Source organism: Botrytis sinoallii, assembly GCF_014898435.1.
Source record: "Botrytis sinoallii strain Bc 23 chromosome Unknown BSIN_015, whole genome shotgun sequence".
In the NCBI taxonomy this organism is placed as follows: domain Eukaryota; kingdom Fungi; phylum Ascomycota; class Leotiomycetes; order Helotiales; family Sclerotiniaceae; genus Botrytis; species Botrytis sinoallii.
This window is the reverse complement of record NW_024066042.1, coordinates 557,933-570,364: the sequence shown is the minus strand read 5'-3', so window position 1 is coordinate 570,364 and position 12,432 is coordinate 557,933.

Sequence of the window (12,432 nt, the reverse complement as noted above, 5' to 3'; positions counted from 1 at the left end):
TCAAAGTCACTAATAACAATATTGATAATTATATAAATTCCATAAAAATTGTTTGCAGATAATAGGACTTTTCCGTTTTTATAAAAATATATTTTCTTATTATTGAAAACTCTCTTAGCATTGAATTTCTTACAAAACAATCTTACAGATAACAAGCTTGTTTCTAGTTCTGGAATATATAACACCTTCAACTTATATACTTTTCTATTCCATTTTATCTCTACCATTCTATACTCTTTTATAACCAATTCTCCCTTTTCAACCTTTATTTGTCTTGATCTGGAAAATGGCTTTAAGCTAAATAGAAAATGGGATTGATCAGTCATATACAACGAACAATCGGTATCTATAATCCATTCTCTAGTATTGCTATAAAAGGATATATGTACGGATTCACTTGGATAGTGGTAAGGCTCTTTCTTGTTTGAGATCTCAATTGTAATGTAACTGTGATTACATGTAAAGCAGAAAGTTAAATTACTGAGAAAAGACTTGTAGCTTCTCCAATTTGAGCTTGCTTAATGTCTCAGTGGGGATAATGACTTTTTAATCGGATTGTTTTTGATATAGATTTGGATATCTTCCTTATATGGATAATTTCGTATAATATAATCCGATTTGTTATAATAAAAGTATTCTTTTTCTTTATTTGAATTGCAGAATCTTTTCTCAAAACTTTGGTGATAGTCTTTATTGTATTATCCATAATCTTGGTGGTTTTATATGATTATTGCCATGCTTATATCTCCATTCTTATCCGTTGAGATAACATTTCTGAGGGTGGCTATTTCATTCACAATTTGGATCTTCTCAAACTTAATTGTAAAGTCAAGGTTTTAAGTATTAATTGCTTTGATAATAATATTGAAATGCTTTGGTAATCCTTAAATAAAGAATTCTAGAATGATATTTTTAGTTAACAAATCCTTTTGTATTGTCTCTGCTTTAACTATTTCCTTTCGAATGGAATATATCTTACCCTAGCCTTTTTTGACTATAGCACTCTCCTTTAGTTTCTATATTATTAATTATATAAACTTATTTCACAATTCTTAAAAGGTGATGTATTTATACTTTGCCTTCAGTTTGATCTACTTATTATTGAACTCACTAATATCTTTAATAAGTTTATTATCCATATCATTAATATACTGAACAACGAAGAGTTCTACACCAGCTTGGGCCTTCTCCATCTTGTATACCACATCCATCAATTCGATAGAATCTGTATAGAGTGCTCTGCACACAGTCATATTGTTTGTAATAGCATAACCCCATCCTTTCTTTACAAGATACAGTTTTATCATCTTGAACCAATAACGCTAGTTCTTTTTATTTAATATTGGGATCTTTAGCTATCTACTATCGAAATCGTTTTTCATGATTGCAGATATTATTGTTAGTCTTGATTTTAATATATCACAATATAAGGATATTTATTTGCTTTCTCCCTTAGTGTGATTTGAGTTTTCATGCAGAATAAATATGTCTTTTTCAGGGATTTCGATTTTGTATTGGTAAGAAACCTCTATTATAACTCTTTCGATTTGATTTAGACCTTTGTCTTTCTTTTACACCTCTGCAACTTATTCTCTTTGTTGTATAGGCCTCTGCCTTTCTCTTGGTTATATAGGCCTTTGCCTTTTCTCTTATGTCTCTGCGCATTCCTTTCTACCAATAATTTCTAACCCAGGTGCGAACCCAGACTCATAATCTGTTTTAAGTATAACTCTCTATAGAGAATAAGATGGAAAGCATAGGGTAGAAAGTGATGGCATTAGGAGGATTAGTATACTAAGTATGTTCTTCCACTTCCGAGAGGAAGAGCTCTGTATAGGATAGAGCTCTTACTAGTACTAATTGGGGCTAGCTCCCCCTGCTCCATGATCACGTGAACCACACCTTTCAACAGTATTACTCATTTATCTTAACCTTCAAGATATCAACAATAATATCATAGATTCTTTTGTGAATTGCGGAGTCTGGACTTCTAATATTCCAATCGATTCTATTAAGAAGGCATTTCCTATTATTAAAAAAAGGAAGAATAAGAAAAACCTCTGTTTGTAAAGTCAATCTTTACAATAATCCTTTTTGTTAGAAAAGGTGCTTATACCGCATATCACGCTATGCTGTATCGGGATTAGCCTGTATGTGACTCTGTCGAGTCTACACATATATATTGTATCTCTATGTAGAACTTAATAATATTAAGGCTTTTCCATCAACTCATATATGATCTTCTAACAGGTTATAAGCTCGGGTTTGCATAGCGCTAGGATTAGTTTTCTAGAATTATTTGATTAAAGCTATAATAGACAATAGCTACTCCATCAAATCCGGAGACTGTTGTCTTTGTAAATATAATTCAATCCTAAAGATATCCAGGTGGTATTTGGTTCAATATGATTGAGCAATTGGGGGAGCGCGGCTCCGCTCGGCGAATGAATCTGGCTTCGGTGTTGTTGTAAGATTCTGGTATCCTGTATGGTGTTGTAAAGCGCGTGGCACTATTATGGTGGAGACTGTAATGAATATTCAGATATGCGGCATCAAAGCAATCCAGTCTGTAAGATTGAAGATGATGGAGACTATAATAAATATTTAGGTGTACAGTATTATAGTAATCCAATCTATAGGGTTGAAGAGGGTGATGAAGCTTTGGTAAACGATTGCCACTCACTCTTATCTTCTTTCGATAATTCGAGAATCTTAGTTATAGCAAGATTCCCTTGTTTCACTTTCGATTCCTTTCTTTTCGATCCCCATAAGCCCTACATCAATGGCAACGATGCGATATAAGCAATCGGCAGTGCTATACAAATCGATTAAACTTTATACAGTTAAGGGTTACCTGTAGAAAACCTTGAAGTTGAGAATACTTTGAATATAGTTTATAGGGGAACTACGAAACCCATCTAATTTAATAAGATTTTCTTCATCTCAGAAATTTCCCCGCCATCCCCCCCATTTCTTCGACAGTTTTCCGATCATCCACACCTACGATCTAATGAGTGTAATGATCATTGGATTATTGTTTTATTTAATAATGGAATTTTATAGTATTTAATTTATTTCGCTCACCAGTTCCGCCATTTTACGATATTTCAACTCTCAATCTCATCTTCTTTCGATAAGTGATTGAATTTTACTTATATTCTACTTGTATACAATCATTTTGGTCCTTTCTTGATCCCCTATAAGGGGATCTTCGTTTTCTTTTCGATTACCGTCTTCATACAATTTCGACTTCGATCTTCTATATCGATAATGGCTGCACTAGCGATCGAGGGGGAGGGAGAGTATATAGGGAGCCGGAGAGTCTGTAGGGACCCGAAGGCATTGAGTGTAGAGAGCTGGAGGTCCTAAAGAGAATCGGAGGCGATCCGAAACTATATATGGAAGAGGAGTGAATGACTATGGTAATGGGAGAATGCGTATTATTATATTTGGGGGAACACTCTGGTATTCCATTATATAGAAGATGATCCTATCATCTCCTATACTTTTTATGGTAGAGACTAGCAAGATCAAGATGATCAAGGGTATTACTGTCAGTCTTGTGTCCCCTTTTGGATATGTCCAAGAGGGAGAGGAAAAATTGTAGGATACACTCTATAAGGGAGCACCCTGGCGTTCCACCATATAGGAAAGGTGTACGATATCTCCTATACCCTTGTAGAGGAGAGCAAGGATCAAGGGATCCTATATGATCAGGGTGATTATATAGGAGACTGTATCCCAGCTTCTCTACTAAAAGAAAAGAGCTGTAGAGGTATAGGCTCTATAGATCAGTAGGTATCGTATCACCAATACGATCCCTATGCCTTTAGAGAAGCGTTTACACTAGGTATTGGGTAATCCTAGAGGAGACGATTTTCTTTAAAAATTAGCGAAAACATTGGTGCCTGAAAGAAATATTATCAGCAATCAACACCTTCATTGTTAATCACTTACTAATCCCAGAATGCTTTCTAGTAGCTTCTAAGATCTGACTTACTGAATCCAGAATGCTTTTTGAAGGCTATTGAAATCAACACTATAACCTCAAAGCGCTTTCCAGCATACTCTGAAATCAACTCGCTAGTTTCAAAGCACTTATTAGCACCTCTCGAGACTCATCGAATGAGAGTGATCGGATGTTACACACACATCTTTACGATATAGATCATACCGCTTAGCTTGATTGAAATCAATTATAGCCCTGACTTACGATATAACGCCCCATAGCTTTCAATAAGCTATATAGCTTTAGATATGCAATATCAGTATGGGGGAATGTTAGAAAAGGTGCTTATATTGTATATCACACTATGCTATATCAGAATTAGCCCGCATGTAACTCTGTCGAGTTCATACATATATATCATATCTCTATGTAGAACTTAATAATATTAAGGCTTTTCCATCAACTCATATATGATCTTCTAACACTTTTTGAGTATCAATAATAAACCCTTTTCAAATCTAATCGTTTTATTAAACAATCTACAAATTCACTAAATATCCTATTCTTATTTATTTATTACTATAATAAAGTATTTATATATTCTGAAGTCTATTAATCTTTTATCCAAATTTAAAAATAGTGTAGAGCCAAAAACAAGCCTCTAATAACTATTAATCATTAAGCAATTCGAACTTTATGAAAATTTACTTATCTCGAAAGTGTAACGGCAATTTTATATAGTAAATCAAACGAAAAAAGAGATATAAGAATATATATTCTTATTGTATACTCAAGTCCCTTATTTAACAGAATAGCAATTAATCGATCAGCTTATAATTATTTACAAGAACCCAGCCAAAGCCAATTATATATAAATTAAATATAAACACTGAATTATATTTAATAATACCCAACAAGAAAACTTTTTAATATAATATTACAGATTTAGATTATTAACTATATAAATGGAAATCACCAATCCAACAACTCTCCTTTACAATCTGAAAAGAAAAATATCCGATTTCCTTCAACAAATTATTAGCCTTTACATCAACGAATACTATATTATTAAAAACCTAACTATCAAACTTATTAAGATTAACAAATTCGAAATTATACTTTGAGAATATAATTATCACAGAATAATTAAAAAAATACCTCTTAAAAAGCTATCTAGTAATACCAATTCATCGACTATCCCTAAAAGCACTCTCCACTCATCAAATAATTCAAACCTATCTATTCAATTTTATACCCAATATCCTTTTTGCACTCTTATTAGCTATACAGAAATCTTCAAGCTAAACAATACTTCATCTCCAGAAAACAATTTCAATTGTAATACTACTTGTGTGAATAAGGGAATTCACTTCAAAAGAATGACTTCAATATAATGGCTACTATATCAAAGGTATTTAGGCGAATGCGAAGGAGACTAGCTCTTTCAGTAGTGCCTATATAAGGCCTACTACTTCTCCTCATTAGCTAGCTCTTTAGACAGAATACAATACAGACATTTAGGGGCCTATTAATGATAGTGGGAATCACGTCTCCCGTATTCCTGATCTCATTATTGAACCAACACTAATTAGTGATATCACAAATTACTTAACTTATTTATTCGAAATATCTTCTTATTTTTACTTCTTTTATTTTCTGTTGTTAGCACTATGACATCCCGGGAAGTGCTAGCACTAGCTCTAAGCAAGCTGGCAAGAAACCTGATGCTGGCAAGAAACCTGTTTTATTCGATCAATCCATCGGTATAGGAGGATTTATCGACACGATAATTGACAATACCGATCCTTTACAATAAAAGTTCAAGACTTCTCTTTACGAAGATATAATCAGTGCTCCTCCTTATTCTCCTGCTCCTTTCAATCTCTATATTCCTGACAAAGTAGTAGCTGAAGAAAGAAAAACTCAGGAAACTGCTAAGGATTTGAAGTTCAAAGGAGAATCTCAGAACTATTCCTTTCCAAAAGATCTCAATAAAGCTAGATAGTTCTATAAAGGATATACATTCAAGATGGGGATAGAGCACCAGATCGACGGATACTTTCTTTTTCGAATGGCTGCGTACTCGAATACAAGGATCACCGATGCATCTCTTTAGAATACAGTCACATTCGATTTCGAACTCATTCGACAAGCCCTATTCAGAAGTGTTGATAAGTTGATATTATATGACTTTTGCAAGGTCTTGCGATGTTATAGAGTTTATATCAATATGAATGCAAATCTCGATAATACTTTAATGGAAGTATTTCTCCATAAAGAATATCACAATTGGACTGCAGAACAGCTTCTGGAATACTAGATTAATGAGGTACAATTATTTGTATCTACAAAATAGGCCTACCTTCCTATCGGACTCGATCCGAAACCACAAGTCGAACTCCCTGCCGATCTTCCTATCGAACCTCTAAACGGTAACCCAGCTGATCACCTAACTTTACCAAATACCAACAAAGCTATTCCACCTACTCCTCTCAAGGCATATAGACCCCCTCCATTTTATAGCTCTAGGAATATACAAAATGCTCCTACAGGATCACCTAGTGATAATGATAATCCGGATAATAATGATAATTGGGATAGCGATCAAGATAGTAATAATAATAGAAGCAGCGGTAATGGCAATAAAGGCAATGGTAGAGGTGATAGGGATAAGGATTATGATATTGATCCCGAGGTAACTTTGCCAAATTCCGGCAAAGTTATATCACCTCCTTCAGGAACAGCGATTACGTGTACGACGAATCCAGAGGAACCTCTCTTGGATTTATCCAAGAACGACCAGATGCCTATACCAACATCTTTCCTGCGAGTAGTCATACCTCAGATTCAAGCTTATATACAAGATTACTACCCTGAATGTTTTGCTGCTGATCCCAAGAATCCTATTATGTATAAGAAATCCAGGAAGAAAGAGATTAATGATCGATATCATAGCACTACGTCAATCCTATAAGCGGAAGGAGATCGTTGAAGTGATCTGAATTGATGGTCCGACTAATCCAGTCAATGCGATAACGAAAGGAAAGCCATATCAAGCTCTTGCTGATCTGATCAATACGAATAAGATCGATATCAAGGCAATGAAGTGGGTGGAACGGGATTAAAGGAAGGGATTGGTTCTGCTGGTAAGAGGTCAGGGACTTTAGTTAATAGATGGAGGATTTTTATGATTTTACGAATTTCTTTTCAGCCATTGTATTTGAAGCCATAAAAGAGAGTTCCGAGTGTGTGAATAAGGGAATTCACTTCAAAAGAATGACTTCAATATAATGGCTACTATATCAAAGGTATTTAGGCGAATGCGAAGGAGACTAGCTCTTTCAGTAGTGCCTATATAAGGCCTACTATTTCCCCTCATTAGCTAGCTCTTTAGACAGAATACAATACAGACATTTAGGGGCCTACTAATGATAGTGGGAACCACGTCTCCCGTATTCCTGATCTCATTATTGAACCAACACTACTGCCCCTATATCGAAAATGAATCGCAATTTCACACCACACATAGATAATATAAATGCTATAGCCGAAATCCAAGAAATTGAAAAAAATAAAGAATTCTATAATATAAAAAAAAATATCAAGAAGAATATAAACCAAAAAGTACAAGCGAAAGCTATCGAGTCCGCTTGTATTGTTGAAAACCAATATTTAAATCAATACATTTAAATAAAAGTTCCTTTCTAAACATAATCCAGGATATAAGATTCCTCGATTTGATAAAACTAATAGGAAATGATTCTATGAATCTATTATATATACTTTCGAAGAACGGATATTTATATAATACTCAATTTCTTATAGATTCTGGAATGAATAACTTCGCTTTTATCAACAAAACACTCCTTTCATTATTATTCCTTATATTCAAACCCCACTTTATATTATTCGAACTATTAATTGAAATCAAAAGCTATAATAATATACAAAGTAAAGCTATTACTCATTTCACATTTCTTAATTTCACAATTGATACTCAATAACAATCTTATTTGCTATTTCTCATTACCGATTTGAATTCACATAATATAATCCTAGATCGCAAATGGTTAGCAGAGATTCGAGTTAAAGTCGATTGTTTTAATTAACACCTCGAATAGCCTTTTAAGTATTCTCTTATTATTTTCTTATCAAAAAATATATTTTTAATTAAAAACAATCTTCAACAATCCAGAATCAATTACTTAAAACAAAAGATATTGATAATCGAAATGCTTAATTGAAAAAGATATACTATCGACTTGATAATGAATAATCGACTATAGCACCAATTATATCTGAAATATTTATTATCTCTTCCCAAAAAACTAATACAATAATCTCAAATACAATCAAAGCTCAGATTCTAATCAATCTGAAGAAGAAACCTATTTCAGTTAAATCTTTATTCAGTTTGTTTATAAATCCCTCCTGCTTTGTATTTCCAATATATTCAATATCTATACATTCAAGCCAATTCAATTTCAATTTATCTATAAGAGAAGCAAGAATTATAAAATCTTTATAATTATATATATAGAGATTGATAATATCATTTCGATTTACAAATCTAATCAAAACAACAACTATTGAATCTCAATTACAGTTATTACCTTAAATAGTTTTAAATCAAAAACTATCACTACTCTCAATCACATTATCGCAGATATCAAGACAAAACCTTCAATCCCCGAAGTTTACCAATAATATTACTAAGCATTCTCCAAGTACGAGTTTGATATTCTACCTTTCTCCTGGTTATATAATTACAAAAATTATATTTAAAGGAAAAGATGAAAAAGTTTTTTAAATATAATTCCTTATATAAAATATTATTCGAATAGTTTAAGATTGTTAAAGAATATATTATAAAAAACCTTACCAAAGGATTTATAGAATTCAGTTAAGCATTATTTATAGTACCGATTCTTTTTGTAAGAAAATCGAATAGAAGTTTAAGGTTTTATATAGACTTCCAATTATTTAATTCTTTAATATACAAAGACAGATATCCTCTATTTCTCATTAACAAGATATTCGCATAACTTGTTGATACAAAGGTGTATACCAAATTAGATATTCGATAAATATTCTATTATATCCACATGGATTTAGTTTCCGAAGAATATATTATTTTTTATATTCGATATAATTCCTATAAATGTAAAGTTTTATTTTTTGGATTAATAAACAACTCTGTAACTTATTAATGATATATAAATAATATCCTATTTAACTATTTAAATGATTTCTATACTACTTATCTCAATAATATTCTTATATATTCTGAAAACAAAGATGAATACAAGGAATATATCAAATATATTCTCAAACGATTTAAATCTATTAATCTTTAGGCAGATCTTAAAAGTGTGAATTCAATATCAAATATACAAAGTATTTAGATTTTATTATTTTTACAAATAATATACAAATCGATTCAGAAAAGATTGAAATAGTTGTTATTTAAACTTACCTTATTATTGTAAAGGGTATCCAATTGTTCTTAGGTTTTTGTAACTTTTATTGTTGATTCATCAAGGATTACAGTATAATAGCAAAACCTTTTTATGAATTTATAAAAGCAAATATCAAATTCCATTTTAACAAAATCTATCAAATTGTATTTGATATACTCAAAGACAAACTCATTTCCACTTCTTTCCTATAGTATTACAATTATATACTACCTTGTATACTAAAAATCGATATATCCAATAATGTAATTGCTAATATGCTATTTCAGAAGTATAACAATAAATGATTACTAGTTATCTACTTTTCGAAAACGATGATTACTGTTAAATTGAATTATAAAGTTTATAATAAAAAAATACTTGTGATTATCAAATCTCTAGGCTATTGAAAAGCCGAACTTATCGAATCCCCATATTAAATCAAAGTATACACTAATTATAAAGTACTTGAGTACTTTATATCTATCAAACAGTTAAACACTTAATAAATATATTGAATAGAATTATTTGCTAATTATAACTTTATTATTATATATTATATTAAAAAGAATAATCTATTTACAAATATGTTTATATATTATACTAATAAGTTGAATTAATAAAACAATATTAAGAAAAAGAATTATTTTCAATAGTTTATAAAAGATAATTAAATGGATACAAAGATTATATACGAATTTTTATAGTAAAATTCGGATATAATTGTAAATATCGATATACATACAATTACACCGCTTTTCGATATTGTAAATTATATTATTGAAATAAATAGATCCTATTTAAATTTAAAAGCTTTATATATTTAGATTACTAAATCATATAAATATTTTATACTCAAGAAAGGACTCTTGCTTTATAATAATCGACTTTATATACCGGACACCGAAAATCTGTAAATCTATTTGATTCGCAAAGTTTATAATTCAGTTTCCACTATATACTCTGATATCAAAAAGACCTACACTCTTTTAGCTAATTAATATTATTAGAAGAATATAAATAATATAATCGATTAATATATATAGAATTGTTACAAATATAAGTACAGTTCCATATCAAGAGATCGCATTCCTGATCTCCTTTATTCGCTTTCGATTTCTATGCGAATATGATAATACATTACCATAAACTATTATAGTTTTAACAAGAATAAATACAGTTATAACAATATATTCATTATTATCGATTAATTAACCAAATAAGCTATTTCGATATTCTATTATAAATCAATTGACGACAAAAAGACCATTGTCCTCCGCAAGGAGCCTGGCTGGTTCAGTGGTAGAGTGATCGGGTCACTCTCCTACTGTTCTACGACTTATGGCTATAGCGATCTGATCCACATGGATCCACCCTATATGCCGCCTCATAGGCCACCTTAGTGTGGACCTCCTGACACAGCTCCACTGAGCTCCGACAATCTACCGCTAACCCTAATAGAGCTTTTCTATTATGGGCCGCAAAAGCGATCGATCGAATGCTGAGGGGGAACTGATCCCCCCTCCAGCCGCCACCACTGCGCCTATGCGCCATTCCGCTACTCAGCGGAACCATCGTTCCGGCTGCTCCTCTCGAGCGGCCCAATAGCCGAATCCTCCGCTCCTCTGGAGCACCATCACACACACACCCGCTTCTTTGAAGCGGCACACCTGTACACACCGCTCCTGTCCATAAAACATGGTTCTATGACAGAAGTAATTGTACAATCAGAGCGCTCCTCTCCATGAGCAGAAGGAAGCGCTAGGAATATGGGGCCAATCAAAAACGGCCCTATTTGCGATCATTACACTGGCTTGTTTAGGATATATAGAAGGAACTGGGTTTACCCTGTGAGGTTTTACTAGCGTGCGCATCAGCGCCTTTCTGTATTTGTAACTCTAGATCTAGCCACGTCTTTCATACCCCTCGGGAGGTCCTCTACAAGACGTTAATCACTATAAATAAAATAAATAAATATAAATCAATTGATTTGAGAGATTAGGCTTACTTGTATTTATACTATATATATAGATATTACAATGCCCTGAAAACTATAATCTCTAATTATAGTCCTCAATTCATATTCAAATTCTAATAAGAATTCAATAATATCTTAAAAACACAAATCAAATTATCTATCGCTTACTATCTGCAAATTGATAATCAAATTGAGATTTATAATTAATATCTTCATAATACTTATAACTCTTTATAAACTATTATCAAAATAATTGATTTGAATTTCTATTAATGATAAACTATACTTAACTCACACTTCCCTATAAATTATTAGATAGTCAAACTCTATATAAAACCTTGTATAACTATCTATCCTGCAATCCCTGGAATTAGAAACTTGACTTCATTATATCTATTAATAATTTGAATATAACTGATACTAAAAAGTATGTTAAATATAATAAACTAATACTCGATTAAGCAAAAGAAAATATCTTGTGTGTATAAGAAAAGATATCTTGATTAATTAATTTGTATTGTTATTTAGTTGACTTCAATATAGGAAACTATATATAGTTCAGTATAAGGGACTTTCCGATATAATAATTATTCAAAAAACTGGATTACCCTATTCAAGGTAGATTCAAGATTATTAGTTGGGCTGAAGATTCCTTTTGATTGGACTTATTGTTTATTATAAAAGTCTATCCTGTATTTCCATCTAGTAAGCTCTACAAAGCAATAGACGACTCACTTTCCAAACAAATCCTTGAATCATTATTCTTAATAAATATTATTAGTAATATCGAATAGGAAGTGGAGTGTATTCTAGTTATAAAAAAAGTATATTGATAGTTTAAGTATAAAGTATTATAGCTAAACACCGATAACAATCTTATCTAATACCCCACCTTTGATTTAAAAACTGCTTCGCACTATCTCTGTGACTTTTACTTATAAAATCCCATTCTACTAGGATTCTCTGTATATCTATTGAAATGGATTTGTTTTTATAAAAATAGAAAGGATGATTATGATTTTATAGACAATAATCAATATATGAATAAA